The sequence below is a fragment of the Entelurus aequoreus genome, linkage group LG05, assembly GCF_033978785.1.
Source record: "Entelurus aequoreus isolate RoL-2023_Sb linkage group LG05, RoL_Eaeq_v1.1, whole genome shotgun sequence".
NCBI lineage: Eukaryota > Metazoa > Chordata > Actinopteri > Syngnathiformes > Syngnathidae > Entelurus > Entelurus aequoreus.
In genome coordinates this window covers 35385797-35405687 of record NC_084735.1, presented here as the reverse complement: position 1 = coordinate 35405687, position 19891 = coordinate 35385797, and the positions used below count along the sequence as shown (strand labels likewise).

Sequence of the window (19891 nt, the reverse complement as noted above, 5' to 3'; positions counted from 1 at the left end):
TGAGTGTTAATTGCACACACTCACCGTCTAGTCGACAGAGAGGTGACACAGGACGAGGCTGGTTCTCCTCTCGCTCCAGACTAAGACTCGTGAGGCGAGCTAAGAGGAAGTACGGCTGAGCCCCCCACCCCTTCTCTACTCTACAACAGGAGGTGTCCCCCCTTTCCAACGCCCCCTTTGTATCCAGCATTTGCAACTCCCCACCCCCACCCCTACGTGCACCAACGATTCAGCAGGACTACAACAGACTATCTTCTGGCCCAGCCAAGGGGCCCAGGTTGGACTGTGTGTGTGTGTTGTGTAATTGGTTTAGTGTGGGAGGTTTCATTGGGGAGGTAGCGTGTGAGTGGTGATGAGTGTATGAGTGTAATTAATCAATGTGTTCATTATTGTCAGATTATTGTATATTATATTGTATAGTAAACGGTTAACTATATAAGTGGTGTCCTCTCACTCTCTCCTAGACTATCTTTATTTGGTAAATAGTGAAAATTAGAGCATCCCCCTAAAGTAAATATACAGTCCTTTACAGGCTCCCGAACACTATATATATATATATATATATATATATATATATATATATATATATATATATATATATATATATATATATATATATATATATATATATATATATATATATATATATATATGCTTTTTAAATACACCACTGGTGCAACTGGACACATCCTCAGTGATGTAACCTAGGATCACAGGGGATTTCGGGTCTTTCAACAATCAGACCCCCTCCCCTAGGTGACCCAGCTAGGGTTGATCAGGCCCCAGCCTGTGTCCAGGTAGCGCTACTGCCCTACATGCCACGCCTCTCCCCTCCTGATCCACAGCCACCTTGATGCCACTTCTGCTGCATCTGTGGCTAACTTCATGGCCCTTTGCTGGCTGGCCCCTGTGATGCTAAGCATTCTGTAGGCCCTGCAGAGGGATTTGCCCACAAACCCTCGACATCCCACTTCAACGGGCCGGCACATCGCTCGCCACCCATTGCTCCGACACTCCTCCACAAGCTGAGAGTACTTTGCGCTCTTCCTCTCATTGGCCTCCTCCATACGGTCCTACCAAGGCACTGTGAGCTCCAGGAGGATTACCTGCTTGGAGGCAACTGAGGTAAGCACAATATCTGGCCTTAGTGTTGTTTTGGCAACCACGTCAGGGAACTTCAACTGCTTGCCCAGATCAATTGACAGCTCCCAGTCGCGTGCTGTTGCCAACAGACCAGAAGAGGTGTTCCGGGCAGCCGGTGTTGACTTCTCCCCAGCTCTGATGAAAGCGGTGCTCTTCACTGGGCGGAGGCTCTTGCTGTGACTGACTCCCCTGCAGATGGTATCGGCTATGGCCTTCAGGACCTGGTCATGTCGCCAGCGGTACCGCCCTTCACCCAGGGCTTTCGGACAACAGCTTAGGATGTGCTCCAAGGTTCCTCTCCTCTGGCAGAGGGGGCACGCTAGTGTCTCCACCTTCCCCCAGATGAAGAGGTTGGATGGACTTGGCAGCACGTCGTAGACCGCCTGGATGAAGAACTTTATCCGATGGGGTTCGGCTTTCCAGAGCTCGGTCCATGTGACCTTGCGCTCTGCTGCTTGTTCTCATCTGGTCCAGGCGCCCTGTTGCCGCATTCCCGCCATCTGGCAGGCTCGCCTTTCCTCAATTCCTGCTCGCACCTCCTCGAGGATCAGTGACCTCTTCTCTTTCCCCTGCGCCTTATCATAGCGAGGTGTTCTTCTGCTACCTAAGCCAGATCTCCCCTGCGCCACTGTTCCCACCAACACCCTTTGCCGTAGCCTTGCCTCTGCGACATCCACAGCCTCGGCAGCTCTCCACTTACGCCCCGTCCTGACTTCAATCCCAGCCTGGGCAACCTTTGGGTCACTGGACTCCCGATATTGTAGGAGTTCCCTGGACCGTGTCACCATGAACTCCTCGCTCAAGCTGCTGATGGGGAGCTTCAGCTTGTTATTGTGCCCGTATAGAGCAATGCTGCTCAGGCTTCGCGGCAGTCCCAGCCACCTGCGCAGGAACCTACTGACCCTCATCTCAAAGCCTTCCACCGTTGAAATGGGGACTTCGTACACCATGAGGGGCCAGAGGATCCGGGGGAGAATCCCGTGCTGGTAAATCCAGGCCTTGAACTTGCCAGGAAGGCCAGACTTGTCCACCACGGTCAGCCAGGTCTCCAGGTCTTGGTTGGTCGATTTTGTGGAGGCTACGTCTCTCAGGCTGCAATTAAACACCTTTCCTAAGCTCTTCACAGGTTCCTCGGTGAGTGATGTTATTTTGGTGGTGCCAAGTGAGAAGCAGAACTTGCCAGTAACCTTCCCTCTCTTTAGCACAAGGGACCTCGACTTGGCCGGCTTGAAGCTCATGCGAGCCCAGGAAATCACCTCCTGAAGGCCATTCAAGATCCACCTGCAGCCTGGGACAGATGTAGTGGTCACTGTCAAGTCGTCCATGAAGGCTCGGATGGGTGGCTGTCGGACTCCAGACCTGGAGAGGGGCCCTCTGCACTGAACTTCTGCAGACTTCACCAGCATGTTCATGGCGAGTGCAAAGAGGATGACTGAGATTGTACAGCCAGTGATGATCCCCCTTTCAAGCCTGTGCCAGTCGGAGGTTGTTTTTCCGGAGGAGACTCTCAGATGGAAGTTGGCATAGTAGTCCAGAATGAGGTCTCTGAACTTCTTTGGGATGTGATGCCGGTTCAGTGCCTCTTCGACCAGCTTGTGGGGTATGGATCCATAGGCATTTGTGAGGTCCAGCCACAGAACAGCCAAGTCCCCCTTGTTCTCCCTGGCTTCCCTGATGAGCTGAGTTACCACGCCTGTATGCTCCAGACATCCAGATACCTCTGGGATCCCTCCTTTCTGGACTGATGTATCAATGTATGAGTTCTTTAGGAGGTAGTCTGTCAGTCGCCTGGCAATGAGGCTGAAGAAGATCTTCCCTTCAACACTCAGCAACGAGATGGTTCGGAACTGGTTGATGTTCTGAGACTTTTCCTCCTTTGGGATCCACACACCCTCTGCCTGTCTCCACTGGTCTGCTACCTTGCCCCTCCTCCAGATCACCTTCAGGATTTTCCAGAGTCTGCAGAGTAGTCTTGGACAGTTCTTATAGACCTTGTAAGGTACTCCACTGGGCCCTGGAGCAGAGCTCGTCCTTGCCCTTCGGACCACCTCCTGGATCTCCTTCCAGACCGGCTCTTTCCCATCGAAGTCTAGTGTTGGTGTTGGTGGATTGATCAAGGACCTGCAGGGGCCTAGGTCTTGCTCTCTACATCCATCGCTGTAGGTTTGCTTGAGGTGGTGGTCGACCTCAGCTTTGGAGCAGGCCAGTTTACCGCTTCGCTTCTGTCCTAGCAGCTGTTTTGTGACTCCAAATGGATTTGCCAGAAAGGCAGCTCTCCTCCTGGACCTTTCCTTCCTCCTCCTCCTCCTATGCCACTCTGCTCTCCTCAAGGTCATCAGCTTCTTGCGGATTATACAACGTAGCTCCGCAAGAGGCCCCCTATCCTCTTCACTTGCAACCTTGAACTGCCGCCTTAAACTCTTCAGTTCCTGCCTGAGCTGCTGGATTTTACTCGCTCTATTGTTCATGATGTAGGGGGGCTTTGCTGCCCGCTTCTCCTCAAGTCCAAACCTCTCTGCAGCGAGGCTGATGATGATTGTGGTCATCGTCTTGAGGCGTCGATCAGCTTCCCCTTTGGCTGTTGTATCCAAGATAGTATCAGCATCTTCATCAAACTGGAGCCACTCTTTCTCCTTGCTAGCTTGGGGCCACTTTACCCGACAATGTTCTGATGTCCTGTGTGCATCTGGTGGTTGCATCACCTGGAGGCTCCGGGCACTGTGGGGTGACTCCGGGCCTGGCTCCTCCTGCGTCTCACCAGGCGTAGTTCCTGTGCGCTGTGATTCTACCACCGTCTGCATACACTTCATCCTGGCCTGGTGGATCCGCAGGCCATGTCGGTTCTTACATACCTTCCCACATATGCATTCCATAGTCGTCGTCGTGTTTCCATTGCCATGTGTCGTTATCCTTTGATCCGTCCAGTGGGATTCTCTTCCGCCCCCCCTCTCGGGAATCCCTGGGGGTATATTTCCTGTAGGTCGATTCGTAGCTTGTTGTGGGTTCCTTCCTCGCAGAAGGTGCAGCTCGGGATGCTAACCCTCACTGCCCCGGTGCCGTCTTTCCGGGCTGTCTACTGTCTCTCCAGCTGTCACCAATCTGTACTTGGTGGTCAACCAGACTGTTCCTGGTAGTCACTGGTTGTCCCAGAAAAGCAACTTTTTAAATACACCAATGGTGCAACTGGACACATCCTCAGTGATGTAACCTAGGATCACAGGGGGTTTCGGGTCTTTCAACAATCAGACCCCCTCCCCTAGGCGACCCAGCTAGGGTTGATCAGGCCCCAGCCTGTGTCCAGGTAGCGCTACTGCCCTACATGCCACGCCTCTCCCCTCCTGATCCACAGCCACCTTGATGCCACTTCTGCTGCATCTGTGGCTAACTTCATGGCCCTTCGCTGGCTGGCCCCTGTGATGCCAAGCATTCTGTAGGCCCTGCAGAGGGATTTGCCCACAAACCCTCGACATCCCACTTACATGCTGCCGCTAGGTGACATCATACGCAAATACGGTGTTAGCTTTCACTGTTATGCGGATGACACCCAACTCCACATGCCCCTAAAGTTGACCAACACGCCGGAGTGTAGTCAGCTGGAGGCGTGTCTTAATGAAATTAAACAATGGAGGTCCGCTAACTTTTTGCAACTCAACGCTAAGAAAACGGAAATGCTGATTATCGGTCCTGCTCAACACCGACATCTATTTAATAATACCACCTTAACATTTGACAACCAAACAATTAAACAAGGCGACTCGGTAAAGAATCTGGGTATTATCTTTGACCCAACTCTCTCGTTTGAGTCACACATTAAGAGTGTTACTAAAACGGCCTTCTTTCATCTCCGTAATATCGCTCAAATTCGCTCCATTTTGTCCACAAGCGATGCTGAGATCATTATCCATGCGTTTGTTACATCTCGTCTCGATTACTGTAACGTTTTATTTTCGGGCCTCCCTATGTCTAGCATTAAAAGATTACAGATGGTACAAAATGCGGCTGCTAGACTTTTGACAAAAACAAGAAAGTTTGATCATATTACGCCTATACTGGCTCACTTGCACTGGCTTCCTGTGCACCTAAGATGCGACTTTAAGGTTTTACTACTTACGTATAAAATACTACACGGTCAAGCTCCTGCCTATCTTGCCGATTGTATTGTACCATATGTCCCGGCAAGAAATCTGCGTTCAAAGAACTCCGGCTTATTAGTGATTCCCAGAGCCCAAAAAAAGTCTGCGGGCTTTAGAGCGTTTTCTATTCGGGCTCCAATATTATGGAATGCCCTCCCGGTAAAAGTTAGAGATGCTACCTCAGTAGAAGCATTTAAGTCTCATCTTAAAACTCATTTGTATACTCTAGCCTTTAAATAGACTCCCTTTTTAGACCAGTTGATCTGCCGTTTCTTTTCTTTTCTTTTCTACTCTGCTCCGGGGTGGACCGCTAGCCTGTTCATCGGATGGGGACATCTCTACGCTGCTGACCCGTCTCCGCTCGGGATGGTTCCTGCTGGCCCCACCATGGACTGGACTTTCGCTGATGTGTTGGACTTTCACAATATTATGTCAGACCCACTCGACATCCATTGCTTTCGGTCTCCCCTAGAGGGTGGATGGGGGGGTTTACCCACATATGCGGTCCTCTCCAAGGTTTCTCATAGTCATTCACATTGACGTCCCACTGGGGTGAGTTTTCCTTGCCCGTATGTGGGCTCTGTACCGAGGATGTCGTTGTGGCTTGTACAGCCCTTTGAGACACTTGTGATTTAGGGCTATATAAATAAACATTGATTGATTGATTGATTGATTGATTGATCCCACTTCAATATATAGTACAGGTAGAGTAGATTCAGTGGAAAATTCTTGTCGCAGGTAAAAAAAAAAAAAAAATCTTATTTTGTAAAGAATACAAAATAGTGACTCAATACCAACATTTTAAATAAATAACACAGAGTAATGACTTAACAGCAACATTCAAAATAAAATCTTGTTTTAGGTAATTTTCCCCTTATAATAGAGTAGTGACTTAAAATAAACAATAAAATAAAATCATATTTGAGGTACTTTTTCCCTTATAACACAGAGTAGTGACTTAATATTAAAAAAAATCTAAATTAAATCCTGTTTCAGGTACCTTTTCTCTAATTTTACAGAAAACACTAAGTTGTGACTGAATACAAAACATCTAAATACAATTCTGTTTAGGGTACCTTTTATCCTAATTCACGCACAATAAAATCCTGTTCCAAGTACTTTTTTTATTATTTTGTATAAAATACAGAATGTTGAATACACTGTCTTTGCAGGCACATGTATTCCCGATTTAAAAACAAAGTAGTGACTCAATAACAAACATTTTACATAAATGTTGCTTAATAATGCTGCTACTGTAATTACATCAATTACATACAGTTTGGTATTGTCACGATCACACATTGCAGTGGTTGTTGTGAACCTGAGATGCAGGAGGCAGCAGGGCGAGGTGCAGGTAAGACAAGTATTTCATTGTTAAACACAAGGAGTTCAGCAACTCACATAGTGACATTGTCCGTAACTAAGGCAATCGTCCAGCCCTGGCTGCAGGGCAGGCTGGCCTGATTGGCAACCACAAATAGATGTGCTCAGAATACCAATCAAGGGCAGGTGTGGGAAACAGCACTCAGGCCTGAGTGGTGAAACCAGAAAGGAAGTGAACAGAAATAAGAAAACCTAAAGCGAAAATTATTTTTACAAGGTCTTATAAGAGATTTGATGAAGAATGTTTTATTGATGAAATATCCTGTTTAAATTGGAACGAGGTGTGCAGTGAGGAAGACCCTGAGGCTGCACTGGACTTATTTATGTTAATGTACATGAGTGTTGTGGACAAGCATGCCCCTTTGAAGAAGTTTTCTGTCAAAACTAAGTCTGCCCCATGGATTGATAATGGACTTAGAAGTTTAATGACAGAAAGAGACATGGCTAAAAAAGCCTCTGTCAACTCAGGTTTAATTGATGACAGGCGTAAGTACTGTTCCTTAAGAAACCAGGTCACAAAGTTAAACAAACTGAAAAAAAGGGAATGTTACAAACAGAGGTTATATGATGTGAGATATGATAGCAAAAACTTATGGAATGTTTTGAATGAAATCATGGGTAGAAAGAACAATGTCTGTACACCTTTTGGGGAATCAAATGGGTTGGTAGTCACTAAGCCATGTGACATTGCCAATCATTTTAATAACTATTATGTTGACAAGGTATCTCAATTAAGGCATGGTATGCATATATCCAATAACAACAAATCAGCTGACCTCATTAGGAATATTATAATGGATAATAAGGACTGTGAATTCAATTTCCATCAGGTTGAAGTCAGTGAGGTTGAGAGGTTACTACACTCTCTTCCGGACAACAAAGTAGCTGGTGTAGACAACCTGGATAGTACATTACTGAAAATGACTGCTGGTATCATATCAGTGCCTGTTTGTCATATTTTTAATAAATGTTTACAAGTGGGCCTGTGTCCAAAGATATGGAAGGTGGCTAAGGTTACTCCTCTACATAAGGATACCAAATTGGCTTTCAATGAGGGCAATTCTAGACCAATAAGCATCCTATCTGGGTTATGTAAAATACTGGAGAAATGTGTGTATGCACAAATTCAAGCTTACTTTCAATCAAATGGGCTAGCAACTGATTCTCAACATGCATATAGAACGGGCCACTCTACGTCCACGGCTCTTGTACAAATGACGGACGATTGGCTTAATGCTATAGATAATTCTATGTTGGTTGGAGCTGTGCTGTTAGATTTTAGTGCTGCATTTGACGTGATTGACCACTCTCTTTTAATTGAGAAACTGAAATGTTATGGTTTTAATACTTCAAGTTTAATGTGGATACAGAGTTATTTGTCCTCAAGATCACAACAGGTGTATCTTAATGGCAGCTTGTCTAATAGCAGAAGTTTGGATTGTGGTGTTCCACAGGGAAGTTGCCTAGGACCTTTACTTTTTTCTATATTCACCAATGATTTACCTTGGGCTACCGGGCGTGCAAGATTGGTTCTTTATGCTGATGATGCAACCTTATATCATGCTGCACCATCATGCAGTGTACTTAATGTAGTATTGAGTGAGGAACTAAAAGCTGTGCATGACTGGACAGTATGTAACAGACTTGTCCTTAACACCTCAAAAACAAAAAGTATTATATTGGGGACTAGGCAAGGGTTATCTTGTGACCCAAAGTTGGATTTGAGGCTAGGTATTTCAACAGTTCAACAGGTCAGAAGTGCCAAGCTCCTTGGAGTGATGCTGGACTGCACTCTATCCTGGTCAAATCATATCAGTGATATAGTTACAAAGATGGGAAGGGCTGTTGGTATTTCCAGGAAATGTGCTGGTTTTGCTGATCCACCTCTTCTTTGTCAAATTGTTAAGAGTTTAGTCTTGTGTCATATTGACTATTGTTCTACAGTCTGGGTGTCTGCTGCAAGTGGTGAGATCAGTAAGCTCCAGATTGTCCAGAATAGGGCAGCAAGGCTGGTTCTTGGTTGTTCACTAAGAACCAATGTGAACCAAATGCATGCTTCTCTTTCCTGGCTAAGAGTGCAGAACAGGTTGTTGGCTAATACTCTTATATTGTTCAAATCAGTAACCGGTAGTAAAACTCCTGCTTTTCTCATGACCCAAATAGTTCACAGTAGCACTATACATAATCACAATACCAGGGCATCCAGTGAGGGGCATTTTGTACTCCCTCGTCCCAGGAAGAATGCTTTGCGGAAATCTTTTATTTATAGATCTTTATCGCTCTGGAATAACCTGCCTCGAATTCTCACCAGCATTGAAAGTAAACAGGTTTTTAAAAAGAGAGTAATATTTTATCTGAGTTTTTAAATTAGTTTGCTCATTGATGATTTGTTTGGTTTTATATTGTGTAGTTATATTTATATGGTAATTATTATTCTGTGACTGTAAATTGTTTGCTTGTTTTTTATTGATGCTTTTATTTTTTTTCTGTATTGTGTAGTTATAATTATATGCTTTTACTTGTAATTGTCTGGAATTGTGGACCCCAGGAAGATTAGTGGGTTGTTGAGGCAACCAGCTAATGGGGATCCTTAATAAAAAATCAAATCAAATCAAGAGCGCTGGACAGGAAACAAATACAGAAAATGAGGAAACCCCAAGAATAGGTCAGTCCTGTAAGAACAGGTCGTTACTGGTATTATCAGCCAATTGAAAGTAGATATGCAGCTGAGTTTGGAATTAAATGGAACTTTATTGTCATAGTTGCAGAGCAATACAAAGCGGTTCAGTAAACACTTTCTTTTTAGGTTTTTGTTTTTAAATAAATAGTATCATGGTTTCACATGGATGTGCAGCTAATTGAATGTCTAGAGTAAAGCTTTCACAGAAAAGCGGTTATGCAGTTAGAGGAAACATTGTATTTTTTTGTCTTTGTTGGGGGTAACTTTTTTTAATATTGTACGGTTTGTGTCAGTGCACTCAGGTACCGTATGCGTCATGTTGAGTCGGATGAGCTCCTTCACAGGCACCTCACTTATAAACCCCATGTCCTTGCCATCCAGTACATGTGCTCTCTCATTTATTCTTCAACACATGCAAATGCATCCACACTTCATCGCTGCGTGTCATTACATCACACATTGATTCATTTTGAATTTACTGGAAGTTAATTATATGCGGGTTGGGAAGGAGGTTAGCATGCTAAAAGTGCGAGTGATTATGATTGAGTAAATATTAACCCTCAAACATCCAGAACCTAGATTAGCTTGTTCATGCCTGCTGTAAATGCGTAGATGTGTGTTTGTATGTGTGTGCATGTGTGTGTGTGTGTGTGTGTGTGTGTTGTGTATGTGTGTGTGTGTGTGTGTCAATTAGAGCTTGATTCCCTTATAGATACAGTATCTCACCAAAGTAAGTACACTTAACATTTTTGCCACTCAGGCAAATCATATAGTTCAGGGGTGTCCAAAGTGCAGCCCGGGGGCCATTTGCGGACCGCAGGTAATTGCTTACCGGCCTGCCGCACATTCTGGAAATGTTATTGCAAAAATAAAAATAAAACATTTAAGAAAGTGGAATGCAGTTGACACAAAGCTGCCATGCAGGATGTTTTTTTTCTTTTGTCTTTCTTCATTTCACTTTTTTTTGCCATTAATCCAAAAAAAAATTACCAAAAAATCAATGTTATAATGAAGTATTTTTAATTCTCCAATTACTTCAAAAATGTCACTTTAAAACGTTTTGTGTGGAAAAAATATTGCGTATATTGTGTGGTTGCCACATAAAAACATCAAACAAAGCATGGGGACGGCGTGGCGAAGTTGGTAGAGTGGCCGTGCCAGCAATCGGAGGGTTGCTGGTTACTGGGGTTCAATCCCCACCTTCTACCATCCTAGTCACGTCCGTTGTGTCCTTGGGCAAGACACTTCACCCTTGCTCCTGATGGGTGCTGGTAGCGCCTTGCATGGCAGCTCCCGCCATCAGTGTGTGAATGTGTGTGTGAATGGGTGAATGTGGAAATACTGTCAAAGCGCTTTGAGTACCTTGAAGGTAGAAAAGCGCTATACAAGTATAACCCGTTTATCATTATTATCATTTATAAAACAAACCAAAATAATAGTTTAAACGTAAAATTAACAGATATATCTGAAGTTGGAGCTCCCTCCATCAGTGTGTGAATGTGTGTGTGAATGGGTGAATGTGGAAATACTGTCAAAGCGCTTTGAGTACCTAGAAAAGCGCTATACAAGTACAACCCATTTATCATTATTTATTTATTTATCTTGTGTTGAAAGTAAAAAATAAATAAATTAACTAATCACTTTATGAGTGGGGCACCTTTTGGATCCCAAAGATATTTAGGGGGATTTTATTTATCTTTACAGGGGACGGCGTGGCGAAGTTGGTAGAGTGGCCGTGCCAGCAATCGGACGGTTGCTGGTTACTGGGGTTCAATCCCCACCTTCTACCATCCTAGTCACGTCCGTTGTGTCCTTGGACAAGACACTTCACCCTTGCTCCTGATGGGTGCTGGTTAGCGCCTTGCATGGCAGCTCCCGCCATCAGTGTGTGAATGTGTGTGTGATTGGGTGAATGTGGAAATAGTGTCAAAGCGCTTTGAGTACCTTGAAGGTAGAAAAGCGCTATACAAGTATTACCCATTTAACATTTATTACTCAAAAATAATAATGAATCGATGGTGTCCTGCATTATTGATTATGGCTCTAATTACTAAATACTGCATATTTCAGCTTTACTATAAAAAACTGAAATGTTGTCTTTGTCTTCATATCAACCTGAAGTTGATATAGAGATTTACTGTAAGCGTTAAAACAAATCAAAAAAATAATAATTTGACTTAATTTTAACATTTTAATGACTGAGACCCTTTATGGTCCCCGGGAACCTTAAAGGTAAAAAAAATCAAAATAAATCCATATATTTTGCCATGGTTCGAAAATGGAAAATATCAAAATGGCCCCCGCATGCTTAAATTTTTCCATGTGCGGCCCTCAGTGGAAAAAGTTTGGACACCCATGATATAGTTGATGTAGACACCCATTTTCTGTTGTACATAATTGCTTTACAAAAGAGAAGTTTGGGATAGTTCTCTTGCTGACTTATTAGTGTTTGACTTTATTAAATTGGTTTATTTAATGTTTGGCGCAGCCCGACCGGAGCAGGAGGGGGATAGAAAGAAGAAAAAAAGAAGACAGAGGGGGAAATTGCAGGGACAAGAGGGGGATAAAACACCCCAGAAATCCAGAAAGCCAAACCCAAAACAGCAGGTGCGCTGCCCAAAGAACAAGGCACTACCGGCCCCACGCAGGCAGGCCAGCCAGCGACAGGACCCCCCCGAACCTGGTGCAACGTGCTGTCGAGCAGGCTGCAGACAGAGGCGCCTGGCCGAAGACAAGGTACGGGAGAAGCAGGAGACAACCAGCCCCAAAGCCAGTGAGAGACCACACCCCACGCGGGCAGAAAGTCCAGAAGCCCCGCCCAGAGGGGCTCAGAGAACACCCCTCCCCACAAGCAACCAGACACGCCGACACACACTACTCCAACAACACAAGGAGCACACCTGTAAATGTTTGGCAATCACTATGTTTACATGCACTAAATTAGTCTGATTTCTCAAATAGCTTATTTAAATGTATTGCTTTTCCGGTTGACCTATGACTTCACACCAAAACAAGGCATCTGCAGCTCCCTACAAGTCAACAGCCCAGTTCTTGTTGCACCTGATGTCCGCTGCAATATTGGCACACATACAAATATTACGTCTCTAATGGCTATGTTGATGTTAAATAGCAGACTGCATCAGGAAATGATCTTAGATTGTGCTATGAACATGACAGCGAGAAGAATGTCTCGGAGCGGATGTGGATCTTTAGACCGGTGGGAGAGAGTTGTTTTGAAGGAATGTTTGGACGGAGAATGGAAAATAAACTTTTGAATGTCTCAATGTTCATTCAGTTAACTCTGTGGATTGATGGAAAGAGTTTTAAGTACGAAGCAAAAGACCGTCCGTGCCCCAATACTGCTCCCGATGAGGATTGGTATTGTTGTGTGGAAGCTTGCCAGTTGTGTGGAATACAGGTTTATTGTTAATCAGTTTGGAGTGCACAAATGCAGCGTGAAGAGTTTTGTGTACGCTTTCTTCTTTGCATACAACATACAGTACCTGCTTCATTTGCTTCTATTTCACTCAAATTTGGTTCTGAAGTGTGAATGAAGCCGGCATTCTCCATTTTCTTGCCTATCTTCTTAAAAAAAAAAGGGTCTTTTTCTCCCATTGAAGCACTTCAAAATGTTATGTTCTTTTAATTCCAGCCATTCTAGTTGTTGCCTATTAAATGGGTTCATTTCCCGCGTGTTGAGACTGGCGCTTGCGTGATACAAAGTGTCCACCCATTTGAGAGATGCGGTTTTCAATCGCATAATCTAGGTGTGTTAGTCCAATTTTGGTATATTTTTATTTATTTATCTTTTGTCATAAAAAAATACAATCATGCGTGCTTACGGACTGTATCCCTGCTGACTGTATTGATCTATATTGATATATAATGTAGGAACCAGAAATATTAATAACAGAAAGAAACATTCCTTTTGTGCGAATGAGTGTAAATGGGGGAGGGAGATTTTCTGGGTTGGTGCACTAATTGTAAGTGTATCTTGTGTTTTTTATGTTGATTTAATAAAAAATTAAAAAATTATTTATCTTAAAAAAATTTTTTTATTTTTTTTATTTCTTGTGCGGCCCGGTACCAATCGATACACGGACCGGTACCGGGCCGCGGCCCTGTGGTGGGGGACCACTGCCTTAAAGGACTCCTCTAATGCTGAAAATGTTGGCACTTATTTCTGGACCTAAAAATGATATTCACAAATAAAATTACCCCCAAAATAGACACAGTCGTGAATTTAGACATGTTTTCTTACGATTTTTAATTCCTAAATTTGGGTAAGCCTGCGTCAGCTTGGTGACGTCACCCACAGAAGATGGTGTATTGCTAGCATCTTTATGCGAAATCATGTTATTTTATTTTCATACAGAATTTGAAGGAATTACCAAATATGTCTGTTAGGTTCAAACTCGGTTTGACATCTATAAACAAGACAAGAAGGCAAGAAATTAAACAGAGACAGAAACAAATTTGGACTCAATTGAGGAGATGCCATGTTGACCCTGCAACCTCTACAGTGTCACCCACCCTCTCCCGAAGGAAGCTCTCGTCTCCTCTTTTATTTTAGACATTCAATGTTCACGCACCAACACGTGTCACAGCAGGTATAGGAAGTATGCAAAACAGTCACTGTTCTTGGTCACATTGAAGACAAAGAAGATGAGGATGTCTCGGGCCTGGGCTCATCCTGGGTCCGGCTGAATAATACCTCCCGTCTCCTGACCACAGCTACTTCAAAAGGGCAGCGGGTCGTAAATAGCGTTGCCCTCGGTTACCAAATAGTTCAAAGACAGTTCCTCAGGAAGTTTGGGAAAATCTTGCCATCTGTCCGCTTTGAAGTCTTCGGGCCAGAACAACCCCCTTCTGTTGATTAACATACATGAGAGAAAACACAGGAACACCATCTTGCTTCTCCCTTACACAGTGGAGTTTTATGAGCCTTACTCTTGGTGGGTTTTAAAAGACAGCCTTTTATCTTCATATTAGGAGTACAAAGTATTTTTGTGATAACTTACAAACAATTATTCCAACAATGTCTGCCAGATGCATGGTTGCAGGTTGCAGCAATACAAATAAAGAAGGGGTCAGCCTGCATACATTTCCAAATGAGGGCAATATGAGGAAAGTATGGACCTCTTCAGTCAAACTGACTGGAGCAAAATGGGAGAAAAACAAAGAAAGAAGAGCAGACCCACTCAAAAACAAAACAGTAAGTAGCTGTTCTATTTTGCGTCCTCTTCTACCGATGTATTCCTCAAGATGCTTGAAGAAATGCTGAAAGCGCGTGATGAAACAAAGGCTATGGTGTCTATGGAAGAGAAAATGGCGATTATTTTATATACCTTTTGTTCATAATGCTAACCATATCAGTTTTGAAGTAATCATGGACCAGGGTGACCAAACATACAATTAAGTGATCAAATACTGTTTTTACATGTCTATATCCACACTGGCTGTGCGGGGAAATGGGCTACAGTTCTGTCGATGACGTCACACCAAGTCTGGCAATGGGAAGGCGGTGTCATGACCCCATGTCCGGCGTCATGACCCCATGTCCGGCGTCATGTCTATTGTTTTGTGTTTTGGTTATTTATTCCCAGGTTAATGTTCTGTTTTACTACTCTGGCTGCCTTTGGCACAGAACGGACACACATGTTTTCAGTTTATGATCAGTGGTTCCACTTGTTTTCTCAGTCCCTTCATATTCTTTGGTCATCTCAACGCTCCACTCCGCGACAGATGCGTTTTGTTTTGCCACCCTCTGATTCCTACATGTAAGTTTATTTTTGTAGCTACTGTCTTCTACCCTCATGCTCGTTCTTCGTTAAGCTTTGCCGTAGCTTCCAGTGCCAGCGGAACGTTTATATTTTGTATTTTTGCCTTTGTCATTGGAAGAAATACTCATCTGACTTGCATGATGCTTCTGCCGCTTCCTGCTTGTCCCGACACATCTGTGAGAACACAACCCTCGCAGCTATGCGACCTCACAATCCAAGTAGGGTTAGTTACCTACCCATTACTGAAAAACTAATTGATACTATGGGAAGTGAGTTCCAGATTCATTTTCAGGAGCAAAAAATACTTGAGGAGAATTTATCATCTGGAGACTAAGGGACAGACTGTGTGACAGCGTAAAAACTAAAAATAAACATCCTTCACTTTATGTTTATACAGTACATCCTATTTTTCAGACAGGAATTGTTGAGTGAGCCCTAACAGGTGGGGCATGTTTGCTCATCATGATGTCACTTCCTGACCTTCAACCAGCGCTGTATCGATCACATCTTCGGCTCAGATCAATCTCATTTTTGATTTTTCTTCCTACGTCAGTAAGGATAAATCAGAGTTGGCGCATCGATTTCCATTAAGCGGCCATTCGCAAGGTTGCCTCGTTCATCACATTTTCATCCCCGTGCGAGCACGGCTTGTTCATTATTATTATCGGGCCTAAAAGGAAGATCATTTCATTAGTCGCTATTGTTCCTTGGATATTTGCCTCGCTGCCTCTCGGCTCATTCATAAAGATGAAAGTGGAGTTGGCGTGTCCCTCTGGAGTCTGCTCCTCTTGCAGCTTCTTAATGTCTTGTGCCATTATTTTGTGTCAGTCTCCATTTTGCTCTGGTTCCGTGATATACCTCTACTTGGCACACGCTCTCTGTCCTTCCTTTCCCTCTCTCTTTCTCCATCTGCTCCTTTCCTCCACCTGACTCGCTGTCACCTTGCCTGTCCTTTCTCACATGGACCTTTTCTTGCTTTACCACCTGAGTAACATTAAAACACCATGACTCCATCCATCAATACATCATGTACACCACTTAGGGTCACAGCAGGTTGGAGACATCCCTTTTGTGTCTCATTTCTCTTTCTTTAAATCCGTCAAACCTTCCATTCGAGTCATACCAAAGACTATAAAAATGGGACCCGTTTCCTCCCTGCTTGGCACTCAGCATCAAGGGTTGGAGTTGGGGGTTGAATCACCAAAATGATTCCCGGGCGCGGCGCCGCTGCTGCCCACTGCTCCCCAAGGGGATGGGTCAAATGCAGAGGACAAATTTCACCACATCTAGTGTGTGTGTGACAATCATTGGTACTTTAATCTTTAATCTTAATTTATTTTCTTATCTGCACACCTTTCTTATGCTTCAGTATTCCATATTCGAAAGCCATGTTTTCATGGTTGCCCCACTAAACCCTAAACATGGTGTGTACTGCAGGTTATATGTGTGTCAGTGTGTCAGTGTGTGTGTGTATGTATGTGTGTGTGTGTATGTATCCACACAGGGTGTGTGTGACGCGTCTAGTGCAGTAGAAGTAGAGAGATGTCTGTAGATAGTGCATGTTGCTTTCTGCTTGCTACTCTCTGCTTACAGCTACCGCCGCCAGCTAGCCCCCTTCGGGGGGTGAAAAGAGGAGCCGAGTGTGTAAGTCTCCTCCTGCTGGTACAAAGCCTCTCCACCACCAAGACTCCTTCAGTGCCTCCTCGTGGCCACACACGGATAAGGGTCTTTGCAGACCCCGAACTAAACTGAAGGGGATCTCGGCGCAGCAGTGGGCCCCAGAGACGTGGCGTATAGGCCCACCTTTGTGTGGAACACGCCCTGACGCCCGTCAACCCTGCCCCAACTATGGGTAAATAGCCCCATTGCCTTGTGGGTCAGCTTATTTAGGCAAAGGCTAAGGGAGCACACCCTGACAGAAAAGCAATGTGCTGAAGGCACCCCACAGCCATGTGGGTAAAACCGGGAGGCAGTATGGCTACGGGAGTAAACCCCAAATGAAAAATCTGTGCTCCGGGGACACACACATGGGCAGGTTTCCAGCAGACCGGATCTCTGGCAGTCCCCTGCAACTGCACTCACCTGAAGGTCGTCTCAAGTTTTTCTCGTACCACTGGAATATGGTGGGTGTGGCCAAGATTGTGGGGGAAGGAACTGCGCGCACCATCCCTCACACAAATACACTCTTTGCGCAGGCTTCAGCTTCTTCCGAAAAGTCCTCTGGCGACAGGATAAAGCGACGGGGGCAGGTCAAGGATGTGACTGGGAGCTCCTAGCTTGAATCCTGCACAGAGGCGGCATGGGTGTGATGGTCGTTGTGAAGATTGGGATCAGGAACATGATCTTCCTTCGGCAGCTGCCCATGTGACTGAGCAGCCCTATTTAGGGTCCGCACTGCTCACCCCAAATTGGGGAAGGGTCTGGAAAAGGTGACCCAAAAATTGTCTGTTCCTCACACCTGGGTGGCAAACCGCAGCCACCAAGGCATCCCCTACTGCGGTCGAAAACATAACAAAGGAAAGCATATGACTATACACCTGGCTACCTGGAATGTCCGCACCCTCCTCGACACGCAGGATGGGACGGAGAGACCTCATAAACGGACGGCGCTCATTGCACATGAGCTCAAGAGATACAATGTCGACATCGCAGCACTCAGCGAAACTCGGTTGTCGGGTGAAGACTCCCTGACAGAAGTCGGTGAAGGCTACACCTTCTTCTGGAAGGGTCTCCCGGAAGGCAAACGTAGGCTCCATGGAGTTGGCTTTGCTGTAAAAAGCAAATTACTCAATAACATCCCAGAGTCCCCCCAAGGCATCAGTGAGCGGCTCATGACCTGGCGTATCCCCCTGGTGAAAGGCCGGTTTGCTACGCTACTCAGTGCGTATGCCCCTACCCTGGATGCTGATAGTAACATCAAAGATGCCTTCTACGAGTCTCTTGCGGCTGCCCTATCCAGAGTCCCTAAGTCCGATAAGCTTGTCCTCATGGGTGACTTCAATGCCCGAGTTGGCACAGATGCCCAGCTCTGGACTAAAATAATCGGGCCTCATGGATCTGGGAAAATAAACAACAACGGCATTCGACTCCTCTCTCTGTGCTCTGAGCACCAACTTCTCATCACTAACACAATTTTTCAGTTAAAAAAGAAATACATAACATCTTGGATGCACCCACGGTCCAAACATTGGCACCTGCTGGACTATATAATTACACGACAACAAGATCGACAAGACGTCTGCGTAACCAGGGCCTTACGTGGGGCTGAATGCTGGACTGACCACCGGCTGATCAGATCCAAGCTGAGGATGAAAATCCGACCCCCGCACAAGAAACAGCAGCCAAGAAAGCGACTGAACTGCAGGGCCCTGGATTCTCCAGAGTGTACATCTCACTACCGCAGCAAGCTAGCTGCGGGGCTTTCCACCTTGGAGGATTACGGTACCACCTGTGACATGGACAGTGAGTGGGCAAAACTGAGGTCAACATTACATCAAGCTGCCTCTGAAACCATCGGCTTTACTCAGAAGCACCATCAAGACTGGTTCGACAACAGCTCGGTAGAAATACAGGAGCTGCTGGACGCCAAGCGCAAAGCCCATGCTGCCCTGCTCTCCAACCCTCACTCTCCATCACTCCTCCACCATTATAAAACAACCAGAGCTGAGACACAGAAACAACTGCGGTTCATGGAAAATGAGTGGTGGCTCAAAAAAGCCCAGGAGATCCAGGGATATGCAGATGCTAATAATACCTACGCATTCTACGCTGCTGCAAAATCCATCTATGGCCCACAAAAGCGAAGCATCGCTCCAGTAAGATCCGCAGACGGACACGTGTTATTCAAGGATAAACAACAAATTCTTGAGCGTTGGGCTGAGCACTTCGACTCACTGCTCAATAAAATAAACCCCTCTGATCCATCAGTGCTCAATGCACTCCCAGATCTCCCGCCTTCTCCCTTCCTTGATGATCCCCCCATGTTCAGTGAGGTCCTTACTGCAATCAGGAGCCTCAAAAACAACAAGAGCCCTGGCCCTGACGGAATTCCGGCTGAGATACTGAAGAAGGGAGGCTATCTACTGAAGCGGAAGCTGTTTCATTTCATACTAGCCATCTGGCACAGGGAGGCCCTGCCTCAAGAATGGAAAGACAGCAACATTGTCACCATCTACAAGAAGAAAGGAGATAAATCATCTTGTGGAAACAGTCGTGGCATCTCCCTTCTCTCAGTGGCTGGCAAGGTACTTGCGAAAATTATGCTTTCTCGCCTTTCATTTCTAACAGAGGGTATCCTCCCAGAGACACAGTGTGGCTTCAGAAAGAACCGAAGTACACTAGACATGATCTTCGCTGCCCGTCAAATCCAGGAGAAATGCAGGGAACAAACAAGGACCTCTACATTACCTTTATTGACCTCACCAAGGCCTTTGACACAGTTGACCGTGATTTGCTCTGGAGCATCCTCAGGAAGTTTGGTGTGCCCCCCAAGTTTCTCAGCATCCTAAAACAGTTTCAAGATGGTATGCAGGCCTGTGTACTTGTAGGCAGTGAACAGTCCCCCTCTTTCCCAGTGAAAGTAGGGGTGAAGCAGGGGTGTGTACTGGCCCCAGCGATCTTCAATGTTTTCCTGGCAGCAGCCACACTCCTATTCCGCCAGTCCATCACAAAGGATAGTGGTGTCTCCATCGAGTTTCGCCTGGATGGGAGCCTATTCAACATCCGGCGCCTACAGGCAAAGACGAAGATGTCAGGCACCAACATCCAGG

At 45.3% G+C, this 19891-nt stretch overlaps 1 pseudogene; it reads right to left on the bottom strand.

The window, feature by feature from the left end:
• Positions 1-775: 775 nt before the first annotated feature.
• Positions 776-3968, bottom strand: LOC133649936 (uncharacterized; annotated as a pseudogene).
• Positions 3969-19891: the final 15923 nt, after the last annotated feature.